Here is a 14,377-nt window from a genome sequence, read left to right on the forward strand (position 1 = left end):
GCTGCCACGCTCGGGGGGCCGGGGGCCCTGTGCTCGGGGGCCGGCGGGGGGCCGCGCGCGCTGCGTCCGGGCGCGCAGGCGGCGGCGGCGGCTGGAGGGCGCGCTGCGCGGTGCGGCGGCTCCTTCGCCTGGTCCCTCCCCTCGCGGGCTCCGGGAAGGGGAGAGCGAGGGAAAGGCACACCCATCCCGCGTTACAAGAGCCCGGCCCTGGGCGGGAGCTGCCCACTCCGCGCGCGCTCCTGCTGCAGCGACGACGCCACCGGAGCCTGTCCGCCAGGGCTCGGCCGCCGCCTCCAGGACCCCGGGACCGGATCGGGCCCTCGCTCGCGCTCGCCGGCAGCCCCGCGACGGCGCCCGGCATGGCAGTGCCGGGCAGCTGAGGGGCCCGACCCGCAGGTACCACCGACGGCCGGGAAGGCGGGCGGGGGGCTGCGCGCCTGGCGCCGCGGGAGGGCGCAGCGGCCGTCGCGGGCCCCTCGCCGGCGCCTGGGCGCGTTTGGGGGCGCTTCTGCGCTCGGGAAGGCGCGCGGCGTGGCGCACGCTTCTGCGGCGCGGACTAAGATCGCCCCCGCGCCCCCCCACTTCGCCGTGCCTTGGAGGGCGCCCCTTCCGCTCGCCGTGCCCCCTCCCGGGCACCTCCGGGCACCGCCCTTGGCGCACGAGGCGGCCGCGTCCGGAGCCTCTCCGGGAGCGCGCAGCTTTCTCTGCCGAGTTGGTGGAAAGTTTGCCGCGGGGGGGTGGCTGGGCGGGCTCTGCTCGGCGTCGGGCGCACCGCGTTGGAGGTGCCAAGGCTGGGGGCGGGCGAGGAAATGGGGCAGCTTGAGGTGCGGGCGCGCCCCTTTTTGGAGTGTGGGGAACGCTAAGTAAAAGCGGCGCCTTTGCTCGGTTCCTTTGACTGTGAACTCTCCCAGGATTGTTAATTGCAGGGTGTGACTAACGCCCCCCCCCCCAGCGTGGACAGAGGGACTGCTTTCGGAGCGGGGGGCAGGCCGCCCCCGGTGCCTCGGTACTGAGGCATCCGCCTGCCCTTCGAGGGCGCCGCCGGACCCCGGGGCCAAGCGGCGGGGGCGCGGGCGCACGGGGCATCGGCGGGGGCGGGTGGCTCTGGAGCCGCGGATGGGTGTGTTGGGGAAGCACGTGGCCGCGCGTTGTGCCGAGGAGGCTTTGGGGGATGCCTGCAAGGCGTTGGCTTAATCCGGAGTGACTCCTCTCTGGAGTTACTTCTCTCACACGGACGGGAGACCGAGCGTGTCCAGAAACGGGAGTGTGGACCTGCTGCGCCTCTCTGCCCCTCCTGCTTTCGACGCGTGTGTTTCTTTAAAACTTGGGAGTGTCGCCCAATCGTGTCCCATCGGTTTGTTCTGGAGTTCGGGAGCAGAACTGCTTCGCAGCCTCGCGGGACGGAGGGGCCCGACCCCTGGCCCACCTCTAGCCCCCCAGACCTTTCCCAGCGCGTTCCCGGGCGGTTGATTCAGTTTTCATTTATCCGGTCCCTATGCCGTGCGTTAACCGAGGCGCTTCTTCCGGAGCGACTCCGGACCGCCTTCCAGGAAAGGCCGGCCGCCTGCCTGGCCCTTGGGCAGGCGGGCGCAGGCACGGGGCGCACGGCGCGCCCCCCCGCCCCGGACCCCCGCCTCGCCCGCGCCCCCCTTGAGCAACTGGCCCGCCCGGGGCAGCGGGGAGGAGGCCGCGGCCGCCGCGCTCCGGGCGGGCCTCTGGGCGGGGCAGCGCCCTCCCCCCTGCCCTCCCCCTCCCTCCCCCATCTGGCCCCCCTCCAGCAGCCTCTGGAATGTGCTGGTTGGAAAGACTGACTAATGCGAAGCGGCCCTTGTCGCTGGCGCGCTCCCGGCTGCGGCGGGGGGGGGCGCGGGGGGCGAGCGAGGGGCGCGCTGGGCTCGCCGGGGGGCTCCGAGGGGGACGCTCGGGAGGGGCGCCTTGCTGGCCTCTGCCCCCGGGTTGCGCGGGGGTGGGTGGCGGGAAGGCTCTCCTGCCCGGGGGTGCAGAATCCGGAAAGGGGGGCGGAGAGGCCTGTGGGGAGGCACAGAAGCCCCCCAGGGAGGGGTCTTTCAGTCTGAAGTCTGGACTCGGCGCAGTCGAGAGGGAAGCATGTATGAATGCGACCGCTAAGCATGTTTAGCCTTTGGGCTTCATGGCCTTATGGGGGGGAGGTCTTTGGATGGTTGTGAAATCCAGCACTAGGATTCCTCCCACCTCCTCTGCCCCCTTTATAGCTGCATTACGATTTCTCCTACGTTCCTGATGTCTCGGGGTGCAGGCTAGGCCTGCTGAATAGGATACTCTGAGCGTGTGCAAAGTGCCCCTTTAAAACGTTATGCCCACTTGGAACTCGGCACCGCCCTGGCTGCAGGAGTAAGCGGGAGTTGCACCTGGCCTGCCGCCCTGGATCTGGGCTGCTTGTGCGGGGGCTGGCGTGACTCTTGGGGGAAGGGTGGGGTGGGGCCGAGCTCCTGGCTGGGGAGAGCCCTTCTCTGGGCCCATACAGAGACATGTGGGCTGGCCATCTCCTGGGTTCTGCAGCGGTGTATCTATGGGGCACTCCGGGCCCGAATAATGTCGGCCGTTGAGAATTGGTGGGGCCCCTTGCAGAGGTGGGGTGTCTTCTTTGGGAGGGTATGGGGGCAGGGGGAGGTTTTCTCCCCTCTCCAAGAAGCAGGATCTGGGGAGCCATGCTCTGGGATGCCCCATCAAGAACTGCCGGGGGGGGGGGGATCCTGCGGTGGGTGGGTTTCACACGTTCGGCGGTTGCTTCCTCGAGGGAGGTGCACGTGGTTTCTGGGGCAGCTCCGTGCCCCCTGGTTTCCTTCACATGAGGCTCATTTCTGCAAGCATTTTGGCAGAAACGCCCTGCAGCGCCCAGCCTTGAATTCTGTGCCGTGAGGTCTTTCTGGTGCATGCGCTTCAGACCTGTCCGTGGCCCCTCCGAGGCGAGCCTGTGCTTGATTGCAGGCTCTTTGGGGCAGCATCCCGGGAGAAGATGGATCCCTCTCCGAAAACAGGGTGTTGCCTTCTCCGTTCAGGTTGGGCCGGAGCTTGCTGGTTTTGGAGCGGCACTCCGGCCTCTGCCCTCCCTGGATTGTGGTCGCTGGTCATGGGTTGAGCTTGGGTGTGGCTTCTCTGCCTCTCTTTGGGAAGCCAGGAGCGCGTGTGAAGTTCGCCCTTCCTTCCCAGCGGGAAGCTTGTCCATGGCTCCAGGATGGCCACAAATGTTTCCTCGGATTATCCGATGCCGGACATGCCTCGAGCTGGCCCAGCTTGTCTTGGACCTCCAGGGGCACTTGGGCTGGGCTGCTCAGCGCCAGTGCGACTGGGTTTTCCAGTTGAGGTTCCCACCTGAATGGATGGGCTTCAGGGGGGACACTCGCCCGCCCTTTCCACCAGCTTTTGCTCTGTGCTAGACCAGCGGCTTGAACAAAGATGGCCCAGAGGGCGGACTTGGCAGCCAAGCGGACGAGAACACGCGCAAAGCAGCGTTGGCCTGGCCCGTCGGTCGGACAATGGAGCAAAAGAAGGGCCCATTTTAGAGTGCCAAGTTTCTCGCTCGGCACCAGAGAAGGAAAGGCAGCAAAGTACGGGCTCCTTTTAATAGCACATTCAGTTCAGGGCAGCAGCCTCTTTCCAAGCTCCCTGTTCCTTCCCCAGTGTGTTTTCCTGGGCTTTGGGTGGCCTTCTCTGTCCTGGGCAAGCTACCTCTGGAGTTACAACTAGACTGCAGGCGGGTGGTCATTGGATGGCATTTTCCTCCATTTTAAAAAACATCACCACATTCAGAAATCTAGCCTGTCGGGAGAAGGCTGGGCAAGGCCCTGACACGCTTGCTTTCCATATGGAGGGGATTGTATTCAGTGTTGTTATATTGTATCTGCATAAATATTCAGTCTGATGGACCCTGACCTGCAGGTTGGAGACATAGTGCTGCCCAGACATAGTGAGGACTACGATTTTGACCCCCAGATGCAAGATAAGGAGGCCGCTGGCTGGGAGGAAAGGCAGAGATGGCCACCGGGCAGGGTGCTGCGGGGACTCTCTGCACGCAAACCCCCAGAGCCAGCCCCGACTGATTTCCCCTTTGCTTCCTCCCGTGCAAGTTCCCCCAGCGATGGGAGAAGCTGGCATTTCCCTCTTCCGACTCCCTGGTCCACCGCCTTTCTCACAGCCGTCCTCAGTCATGGCGTGATAATTTGCCTTTCAGCTGTTGTCCCCATACAGCAGATCCCTTTGCTGAGAGGGTTCGCTGAGGACAGAATCCGAGAGAGAGGAGGTTACATTCGTTTGCGGTCAGATCAGACGGTTTCTCTCCCCCACTGCAGCCTTTCTCAAAAACGGGGCAAAACGCTTTGGGTTTCTCGGCCCACTTTCAGGGTCGTGGTCTCAGTCGCTCGGAAACCGGATCCCTGCTTCCCAGCCTCCGAGGTGCCCGGCCGTCCTCCGCAGGGGCATTTGGCGCTCAGAACCACAAATGTCAGGGTTGCTTTCTCGGCTTTTGGAGGAGTTGTTGTTGACTTCTGGCAAAAGAAATACCTCGGGACGCCTCTGCCCGCTTCTCAAAGGGGAGTGGAAGCTTTTGCGCTCACGAGGTTGGGGCACGTGAGGGGAGAATGCAGTTCGTGCTGCGAGTCGAGGGGCTGGCTCCTTCCAGGATTCCTGTCCGAGGTTTTTGTGGATCCTCTTCTGGAGAGGGGCGGCTTCGCCTGCCAGTTTGCATGATGTTGTAAGCGGGAAAGGAGAATCGGAGAATTCTGTCTGGATGGGCCGGGCAGATGCTGATGGAGGCAGTCCCTTGCCCTCGGGACATTGGGAATACGGGAAGCCGGTCCCATTCCGCTATTTCGCCTCTTCAAATTCTGCAATTGTATCAATGACTGTTACACATCAGGGTGTGTTACTTTTTTCTCTCCCTCCCTCATCCTGGTATTTCTGCTCTTGGGAAGGCAGCTCCTTGGGTTGCTGTGACTTCATTGGCTCACCCAGTATCAAGCATTTGAAGTCCTGAGGGCTAGGAGCTTGATTTAAAGCATGCGCCCCGTGCCCCGAATTCATAAGCTGCTGGATTCCACACTTAAAACCCGCTTTTGTGCTTTCTCCACACCGCTGCTGATCTGGGTGCACCCTTGCAAGGAGTGCTGTGCAGTCGAAACTGCCCATCTCTTTGTTCTGACAATTAAGGGGAATCTAATTATTTGAGATTCCGGAGCCTTTGCCTGTGTTTTGCTGGTGTACAGAGACCTGTCACACTGGCCTCTCGCTGCCGTCTTTCTCCGTATCTGCAAAGATGACGGGAAGGACAGACGGCTGCCGAACCAGTTTGACTTTCCCTCTCACTGTGAGAATTAGCAAAGAAAACCCTCGCCATCTTGGAAGGCAGGAAAGTCGTCTTTGGGCTGTGCTGCTTCAAATTGCAGGTTGCAGCTCCCGTGACTGAGTTTAATTCCATACAAAGTAACCACTCCCATCTCTGCAGGTAGAAAACTGTCAGGCCCGGGGAATGGTTAGCGTATGCCGTTCATCACACATGTTGCCCTGTGTAGGGAGGGCTTGTTACAGGGAGTCGGACTCCTGCTTTGACAAGCTTACAAAGATCAGCAGTTCACTTTGATGTGCTTAAGGTGGACTTTGAGTTTGAAGGGTGAGGACTTCGCCTGGAGCATTACAAGCCCATTATCCTCAGCCACCATAACCCCTTAGTGCCCAGAAAGTGCTGAGCATGGGACGTCTGACTTAAGACAAACGGTCAAAGGGTTTGAACATTTATTTAACTGGGTGCTTAGATCCAAAGTGGAATAGCCCCCATCCAAAGTGGTATGGGCCAAGCTCCAGCCAACCCCCTGGGTGAGAACTAAGCCTAAAACTGAAATATGTGTGACAGTCTTTTCCTTTAAGAATATAATTAAGTCCAAGTGATTTTGCAATGCCATGCAAGATTAGAAACAAGCAAGCAAGCACAGATGATGGTTTTGGGTGTAGTTTGAAGTTTCTGGAGAAGCTGAGCTTTCATTTTTAAAAATGGTGACTGCTACCGAGTTCCTAGCCCTTATGGATGCCAGTATATGCTTGAATGCATTTGGGCAGTGCCTGTGGATATCCCAGGCCCCTGAAGGAGTGCGTAATGAAGATATCTTGTGGCCTTCAGTGATCAGTTCCTTGTCCTTGCCTAAGAAGAATGACCTTTTTTTTCCTTTTCGGCAAAATGATAGGTGTTTATACACGTTGCAAAATTCAGGTGTTGATGGTGCAGGTATATAGACAACCTGGGGCACAGCTGTCTGTTCGAGAGAAATTCTCCATGGTCTCTTTGAAGATTTCTGAGGTACCCCACTTCCAAGCGGACTGTCCAATTTCAAGGTTTTGATCTCCTGCTTAGTAGTGGCCGCTTCCGAAGGGTTTCCTGGCTTTAGATTTCTCTTCATCTCTTGAGCTTTTGCAAAGGCCTATGACAATGATTTCTGCTTTGCCTTCCTGAGGATTTCATAGGTTTGTCTGTTTCCTTTTGTGTGTGTGTGTGTGTGTGTGTGTTTCCTGCTTGGAGTTGCCATGTGGAGAAAGATTTAGATCTGAGAAATGGTGCACAGGAAAAGGGCACCCCCTACACACCCACACATAAATTTTGCCAATAAAATTTGACACCCACCCCATCACTTTGAGATAAATATGAACATGTACATTTGAACCCCCTCCATCTTACCTGTTAAGCCCTGAATGGGTTCTTTAAAAGGTAAGCTCCCAGCAGAGGATTTGTGTTTTTTTCCACACGTTTGTGTGAGTATCACATAAATGCAGAAGAAGTTTGCATGGCAGACCCTGCTTCAAAGTGAATAAACAATTTCGTAGCCCTCATGATTGCAAAGGGAGACATGGGAGGAGAGTTAGGGGTGGGTCAAGAAGGGGCTTGCATTTGAGTGCTCTGCTTAATTTTGCGCCCTTCCATAACTGTCAGGAAGAGAGGGATAAATTAGGATGAATTTGGCTCATGAGCCTGGAATTTTTGGATGGCTCTCTGGTGCAATTGTTCTCGGCATGCTGATGTTGGATTTCTTTAGCACGGAACAGAATGCGGCCTGTATGTGGAAAGAGTTAGGCAGTTTGAATGGGACTGGTGTCTTCTTGGGATTACAGCCGAAAGCAAACGCAGAACCCCAAACCCCGGCCAGCCCAGGACGCGAGCAAGGCTGCCGTGGCGCTCCGCTTGCTGGCTCCTTGCGGGTTGGGTGGGTTAGACCTCGCCGGCATTTAATTTCCCCTGGAAATTGACCTCTGGCGTAACGAACTCCTGGAGGGCTGGACGTGGAGAGAAGGTGTTTGCTTGTCTGGTTTGCTTGTTTATTGCCTGCCCGTTTCATTATTTCCATGTGTGTTTCTGGTTTGCTAGTTTGTTATCCCTGCAGTGCCCTCGACGTAACGGTCTGTAGCGATGCAGCAGGACCTAGACGAGAGAGAGCCCTGGGGCGGAAGGCACCTGGCGTGAGAAGCCTCTCGCTGGGGATGGGAATCCGTGGGATTTTCTCGGCTCGCCCCGACTGACTCGGGGGTTTGTCGGCGGGCCGCTGGCCGTGAGCCAGTCCCCCGCCGCGCACCAGCTGCACCAGTAGCACCGGGCCTGCGCACACGCGGCTGGGACTCGCAGGGTGGCACCGGTGCCCGGCGTGCCGCTGGGGTCCGCGTAACTGTGCGCATCCCGCCGGTGGGCAGACGCTGGGCTCTGTGGGCAGCAGCGGGCAGCGCGCCTGAGCCCCCAGCCCTGGCTGGAGGCCGCACGCCTCGAGCGTGTTGCTAAGGCGTGGTGTTCTGAGCCGGGAAATGGGTCTAACTGGACGCGAGGAAGCATGGGGTGGTCCGTGCCCGTTGAGAGCAGCAGCCCTCCCGTTTCAGACTGGAGCTTTTCAGTCCTCTTTGGAGGTGCTGCCAGGTCTTGACCCCGGGACTTTGGGTGTGCAGAGCTAGTGCGGCTCCTGCAGGAATCTTATGGATCACAGCAGTCCATAAACCCTCCTCCTCCTCTCCAATTTTCCCTAATCCTCCCATGAAGGTGTCTGAGTTGCCGTCCCGTCCCTCTCCATATCTCTTGCCAGTTCCTCCTGAATCATATTTATCTGTTTATCTCTCACCTGCAGCATACAGGTGAAAAGCAGCCTGCATTAGCATAACAACAGCACAAACTGAAACCACCGGACTGGGATTGCATGGAGGGGGCGGCCCAGTTGCTTTCTGACTGTCCCCAGTGGGGGAGAGCCCCCCACCTCCCCAGGCCGCTGGTTCGACCGCTGTGTTGCTCTGGAGTGAGGAGCTTTTCCTGATGTCCGGCCTGAATCTGGGTTGTCACAACTTCTCTGTCTTCTCTGTCCTGCACTCTGGTTTCAGCAAGAAGAGAGCTCGACCTTCCTCTTTGTGGCAGCCTTTGCGGTCCTTATAGAGGGATACCGTGTGCCCCCTCAGCCTTCTCCTTTCAAGGCTGACCAAGCCCAGTTCTCTCAGCCTCTCCTCCCAGGGCAGCGTTTCCAAACCCCGGATCCTTTTTGTCGCCCTCCTCTGGACCCTTTCTCATTTTCCTGCCTCTTTCTCAAACCTTGGTGCCCAGAACTGGACACAGAATTCCAGCTGGCCAGCAAGGAGTGTTGCGAAACGTTGCGATGCGCGAGCAAGGAGGGCCGAGCCAGGGGTCCAGACGGACACGCCGCTGCTGCTGCGTGAGTGGAGGCCGTGCTGGCACAGACCGGGCCCGGGGACCCTGGGGTGGAGCGGCCCGGGGCGGGGGCGCAGCCGGAGCGGCGGGTCCTGGCTGCAGGGCCCCAGCTGCCCAAGGCACAGCGAGACGGACCTGCACCGCCTCCTCCCCCTGCCAGTCTCTCTCTGATATCCTCATCGGCGGCCTGACCTCCCCGGCTTTCTTCCCGGGCCTGCCCAGCACAGGCGGTGTGAGGCGCTGGGGGCTGCGAGGGGCCGCCTCCTCTGTGTTCGTACGCGTTCGCCCAGTGCCTGCTCACAGACAGGCGAGTCTGGGGCAGGGCTTGTTCCGGGCATACAGGTTTTGCCGCAGCTTCCACAGGAAACAAGCCAGGGCAGGTGGGACGGCAAAGACGGGGGATTTGCCCCGCCAGGTTCTCACGCAATCAGTGATCACCATGCGGCCTGTGCACAGACAAGCTCTCGTCTGTGTTTGCACATATGTGCGTGTACACACGCAGGGGCTGGTGTGCTCTTGGAGTGTACTCTGCAAACGGGATGCAGATCGTTGGAGTTTGCATTTGGTGCTTAAAAATGATTAGCTCCTGCAATTATAGCCAGTGTATGTTTAATTTTAATTTGCGTGCAGCTCTTACATAATACTGTAGGCCATTTTGGGAGGGTTGTGTGTCCTGAAAAGGGGTCTAAAGATAAATGTTTGTTTGTTTGTTTGAAGGTTTTATATACTGCCCTAAACTAAAATGTCCCAGGGCATGAACTTCACTTTTGCATGAGTTCCTATAGAAAAGAAAGGAACCTGGATTCTCTTTGGTCGACTCCGATGTGGTTTTAAATTTGCACAGCAGGGGTGTGTCTTCAGGAATCCATGACTCATTAGAATGAAATTAGCCTTTTGATTAGGAATGCCAAGGAGTGAAGTAGCCCAAAGTCCAGCTGGTCCAGGATTCCTTTCAACGTGTCCATAGCCGGTGCAGGAGCAGAAAGGAGACTAGGGCTAAACACGCCGGTTTAAGGTTTGCACCATAAAACGCGGGCTCTTGTGTTTGGCCACAGGCCCGTGTCTGAAGGGTGGTGGTCAGCCAACCAATTCGCCCTCGCCCTCGGGTGAAATGCGCCCTTTCGCCAGGTTGGAATTCGCCCCGGGCTGCCTGGGAAATCGGAATGGGAGTTCAGGGCAAATGGATGCAAGGTGATTACCTGGCTGCCTCTGAACCATGGCCTTCGGCAAGCGCCAGGTGGCCGGCTAGAAACAGGGCGGGCGAAGGCACCCTGGGCAGTGGCGTTGTGCTCTGAGGTCTGCATTTGCGTGAAGGGTTTCAGTGCCGGGGACGCTTTGCTCGGCCGGCCATGTTCTCGCCCTCGCTGACTAGCAAAGAGGGAGGTACCTGGGAGGAAGGTGCAAAGGCCCCCGAAAGGGTGACTGGGAGAGGCGTTGGCTCTCATGGGGTGTATGCGCTTCCCTTGGTTCTGGGGTCACCTCTGGGCAGGAAGGTTATGCAAGATTTAGGGATGCCGGGGAGAAACCTTGCGCCCAAATGCGCACGGTATCCGTTTATTCTATTACATTTGTAACCCACTTTCTTCCACTTGCAAGGAACCCTGGGGGCTTAAAGGTTCTCCTTTGTGCTGCTCCATCCTCACAACAACCCTGCAAGGGAGGCTAGGCTGAGAGTCCCTGACTTTGGGGACCTGAGCCTAGATCTCCCCTGCCCTAGTCCAGTGCTCTGACCACTGAGCCATGCTGCTTTCTTGGCCTTTGCTTTCCGCCTTGAATGTGCTCTCTCCCACAGACAGCTCTCTTCGCGCAGGGCGGCTCATTCCCAGGCCAACACGTCTGCCAAGTTCCTGGCCCCCGAAAGGCCTTTCCAGAGCCGCTCGCGTGACTCTGTGGTGTGCGGTGCCCTGGCTCGCCGGTCGAACAAAGATCCAATTTCCCCAAATCCTACACAGTCCTCGGCTTTCCATTCTTGCGCTGCGGGGCGAGGAGCGAGCGGGGCTCCGGGCGGGGAGCAGGGTCCTGCTTGTTCGGGGGCGCCGGCCCCCATCGCTCTGCGAGCGGCCGCGTCAGCCGGGAGCGCACCGTGTGCGCCAGCCGGGTGCGTGCAAGCGGCGTGACCTTTGTCTGCAGGGCCGGGGAGCCGAGCCGCACTGATCCGGCACAGGCTTGTGACATCGAGGGAACCTTGCCAGAAAAGCTGCACAGGATGAGGCCCAGGTGGAGTTGCAAAGCATGTCCCGGGAAGCCTAGAGCCCAGCGAAATGAACGGCCTAACTTCAGCCTAGCCTACCTCACAGGGTTGTTGTTGTGAGGCCACAGTGGAGCTGAGGAAGCCGCCTTGCGTTCCTCGCAAGAAAAGGAACAGGGCAGGATATGGATGTGGGAATGACCATGATCTTCCACAGTTGGTTGGACTAGAAGCGCCTTTGGTCCCATCCAGCCCGGTGCCTGGAGGGAATCCAGAGTGCCAGGCGCTGAACCCTGGGACTTGGCTAAGTCACCTCAGCAACTCCATCGGGACCCATTCCTCTTCCATCTTCCCCTGCATCCTCCCAGAACTGAGCCACGGTTTCCCACAGTTTCTGGGAATCTCGAGGGTGACTTTTCATTTTCCCAAAGATGGCATATTTCCTTGAAGCGGCTCTCGGTTCGACAGAAAATTCAAGCAATGCCAGGCGGCTGATTTTAAAGTCTCCGTCGTGAGAGAGAAGGGCCGTGGATATTCTCGGGAAATCCAGCCGTAGCTTCTGTCGCGGCTTGTCCTCCTCAGAGGTCCGGCAGATTGGCAGGGCGTGGGGTGTCTGGGTGGGTGGTGGGGACCCTGCCGCATCCCTGTTGTGCAGGAACCCCCTCACTGCCACCCCTTGACCCCTTCGCCACCCATCTCCTCGCCCTCATCCAGGCCAAATCAGATGCATTTTCACCTTTGCAAATCCGACCTCAGGAATCGGCTCCCCCCCCCCCAGCCCCCCCGTCTCTCGGCCATCAGTTTTATCTTTACAACAGGTTGGCTGAAAGGTGAGCAGAGATTCGAACGCGGCTCAAGTTAGATTCCGAGTCACGTCCTGAGTCATAGCCGTCCGGGTGATACTGGTGGGACTGCCCAGGGCTTTGTAAGATGGGATGAGGCGTTTGTGGGAAAGGCAAACTTTAAAGAGACTCCAATTCGGTTGAACTACAGTTTAAATAAGGAAAAGTTCTGACTTCTTTCAAGCTGGAGCCAGTGTGGTGTAGTGGCTAAGAGCCTGGGACTGGGACTCAGACGATCCGGGTTCTGGTTCCTGTTCAGCCATGGAGCCAACTGGGTGACTTTGGGCCAGTCACAGACTCTCAGCCCAACCTACCTCACAGGGTGGTTGTTGTGGGGATAAAACGGAGGAGGAGAATGATGTAAGCTGCCTTGAGCCCTTTGTAGGAAAAAGGCAGGATATAAATCGGGGGGGGGGGGGAGAATTAGGAGAAGGAACTAATAGCCACGACTCGCCAGGTAATACAAGTTGAGCTTTGTGACCTTCATTGGAAGAGTTTACCACCTCCTGACCCGTGGCACGAATTTGGGTTTCTCCCATGTGTGTTGTACACAACAGCCTGTGTGAGACCCGGGGGCAGCCCGGCCTGGGCCTGCTCCTCCGCAGGGCTCCTCTTCTTCCCTCCCATCCCCATGGGGGTGTAAGCCGTGGGGCAGGAGAGGAACCCCCCACGGCCGCTTCTGTGCCCGGTTTGGGGTGGGTCGAGGGGCACGTGTCTGCGCGGCTTGATGGAGAATGTTTCGGGGCTCCCCCGGGTCGTGCCGAAGTGCTTTGGGGCCGCACGTTCCCAGGCTTCTCTGTGGCCCGAAAGTTCCCAGGAAGGAACTGTGCTTGATGATGGGGCTTGGAGCTAAAGTAGATTTCTGCCCGGAACCAGGCAGATAAATGGATAATTGTCATTATCTCTCTGTGAGGGACCTGCCCTGTGACTGGGCCAAAAGGCAGGAGTTAAATTAAATGAACGGAGGACAAGGTTTTCCTGAGCTTGCCAGAGCAGTGCAAAAGTGCCGTTTTTGCCCAAAAGCCCAGCTCGCCACGATTGAGCCTGGAATTACCCCCGGCCCAGTTTTCTTGGGCTTGCCCTGATCTGAGCAAGATCGCTTTCAGTATCGTGCCAGCTCTGTATCTGAGCTGTTGCTGGTTTCTGGACCTTCCAGAATCCTCCTTCACAAAACAAAAACAAAAAAACATCCCCCCCACACACACCTACACACACAGAAAGAGAGAAAGAGATTGACACGTTTCTAGTCCTTATGGAACCCGATAAACAAGGTGAATCGCGCAGGCACGATTCTGCCCTGTTATTTCGCCCTCCTCCATTGTAACCCTCTTGCAAATGGCTTTCTCATGCCTACTTGTGAGGTTCCAAGCTAAACCGGTCTTTCCAGGGTGGTGGATACCAGCCCAACCCTTTTCTGCTTGTGCTTTGTCTTGCAATTGTCAGGAGTTCAGACGGCTTGGCGATCCGGGGATCCGGTGTGAACTGATCCGGTGTGAACTGGTGCCGTTGCCTTCCTCCAGAGTTCAGCGCCCTCCCTAGAGTCCCAGTGCAACCCTAGGTGGGTCTACTCTGAAGTAAGCCACCATGCCCAAGGGGACTTTTCCCCAGGAAAATATTGCTTCTGTATGTCGGGCTTTGGAGACCCATCTTTGCCTGGGAATCTTGAGGCGGGGGGGCCTGCGGGATGGAGACGGGGACAGGGCGTCATGTCCCAAGGTGGCTGCACATGGCGTCCCCACATCTCAGGCAGAGACGCACCTGGGATGCAGCCCAGGGAAGAGGCGTGAAAAGCAGTGCAGAGCGTCAGGCCTCCCAGCTCAGCTTGCCTGACGAGCAAACGGCCTCAGAGCAGGCCGCCCCGGCACCTCGACCGACGGGGCCTGGGCCACACCTGCGGGCTTGCCGGACCCCTCGGCTCCGGCTGCCTCGGGCAGGTGAGGAGCGAGGCTGCCTCTCGTAGCTGGGAGGGCGCGGCTGGGCTGCAGGAAAGCGTGAGGTGGGAGGCCGGGTGATGGCTGGGCGCGGCTTGGGGGGGCCCTGCCAAGCGTCCCCTGCACCCCGCCTGTTCGTCCGCCTCCCGCTCTGGCCCGGGCCACGGTGGCGGAGGGAAGGGGCGCGGGGCCAGCAAAGCCCCCGCCGACTGTCCCCACGGCTCTGCGCCTTTGGCAGAGGAGGCCGGGCGACGGGGTCGTGGTGGCCAGAAGGCGGGCACCCTGCGCGTGCCTCACCCGAGGGCGGTGGAGACCCTGCAGCTGTTCCTGGGCGGAACGGCGTGGGGCTAGCGTGTCCCCCACGCTTTTTCCCGGCCATTCTGCCCCTCCCCGTCTTCCTCTCGCAGCCCGGCCCTTGCCAAAAATGTTGACATTCCTCTCCGGCTGACATCATGCTGCGAGCCAGATGAAAGCGGCCGTGTCGGGCGTCTGTGTGCGAGCTTGCTTGTGGTGCCCTGAATCATGCGGAATGGAGAGACGGCACTGCCTCCGTCTGCCCCAAAATGTACAGCTTTACCGGTGCCGACCGTCCCCTGCCCCCCGTGCTTCAGCGGAAGAGTCTCTTACTTTGCAGAAGAGAAGACGAAAGGGCTTGCGCCGCACCGGGCTGTCCGAAGAAGAGTCCTGCAGTTGGGTTGGACCCAAACGCCCATCCATTTCA

At 58.8% G+C, this 14,377-nt stretch overlaps 1 protein-coding gene across 1 annotated transcript in view; it reads left to right on the forward strand.

The window, feature by feature from the left end:
• The first annotated feature begins 221 nt into the window (after positions 1-221).
• LOC123021798 (neuroblast differentiation-associated protein AHNAK-like) overlaps positions 222-14,377 on the forward strand; it is a 54,342-nt gene continuing 40,186 nt past the window's right edge. Inside the window, exon 1 of the mRNA XM_044426876.1 lies at positions 222-396. The gene's annotated coding sequence lies outside the window, so the exon portion shown is untranslated. The remainder of the gene's footprint in view (positions 397-14,377) is intronic.

Source organism: Varanus komodoensis, unplaced genomic scaffold (genome assembly GCF_004798865.1).
Source record: "Varanus komodoensis strain SLA01 unplaced genomic scaffold, ASM479886v1 scaffold189, whole genome shotgun sequence".
Taxonomy (NCBI): domain Eukaryota; kingdom Metazoa; phylum Chordata; class Lepidosauria; order Squamata; family Varanidae; genus Varanus; species Varanus komodoensis.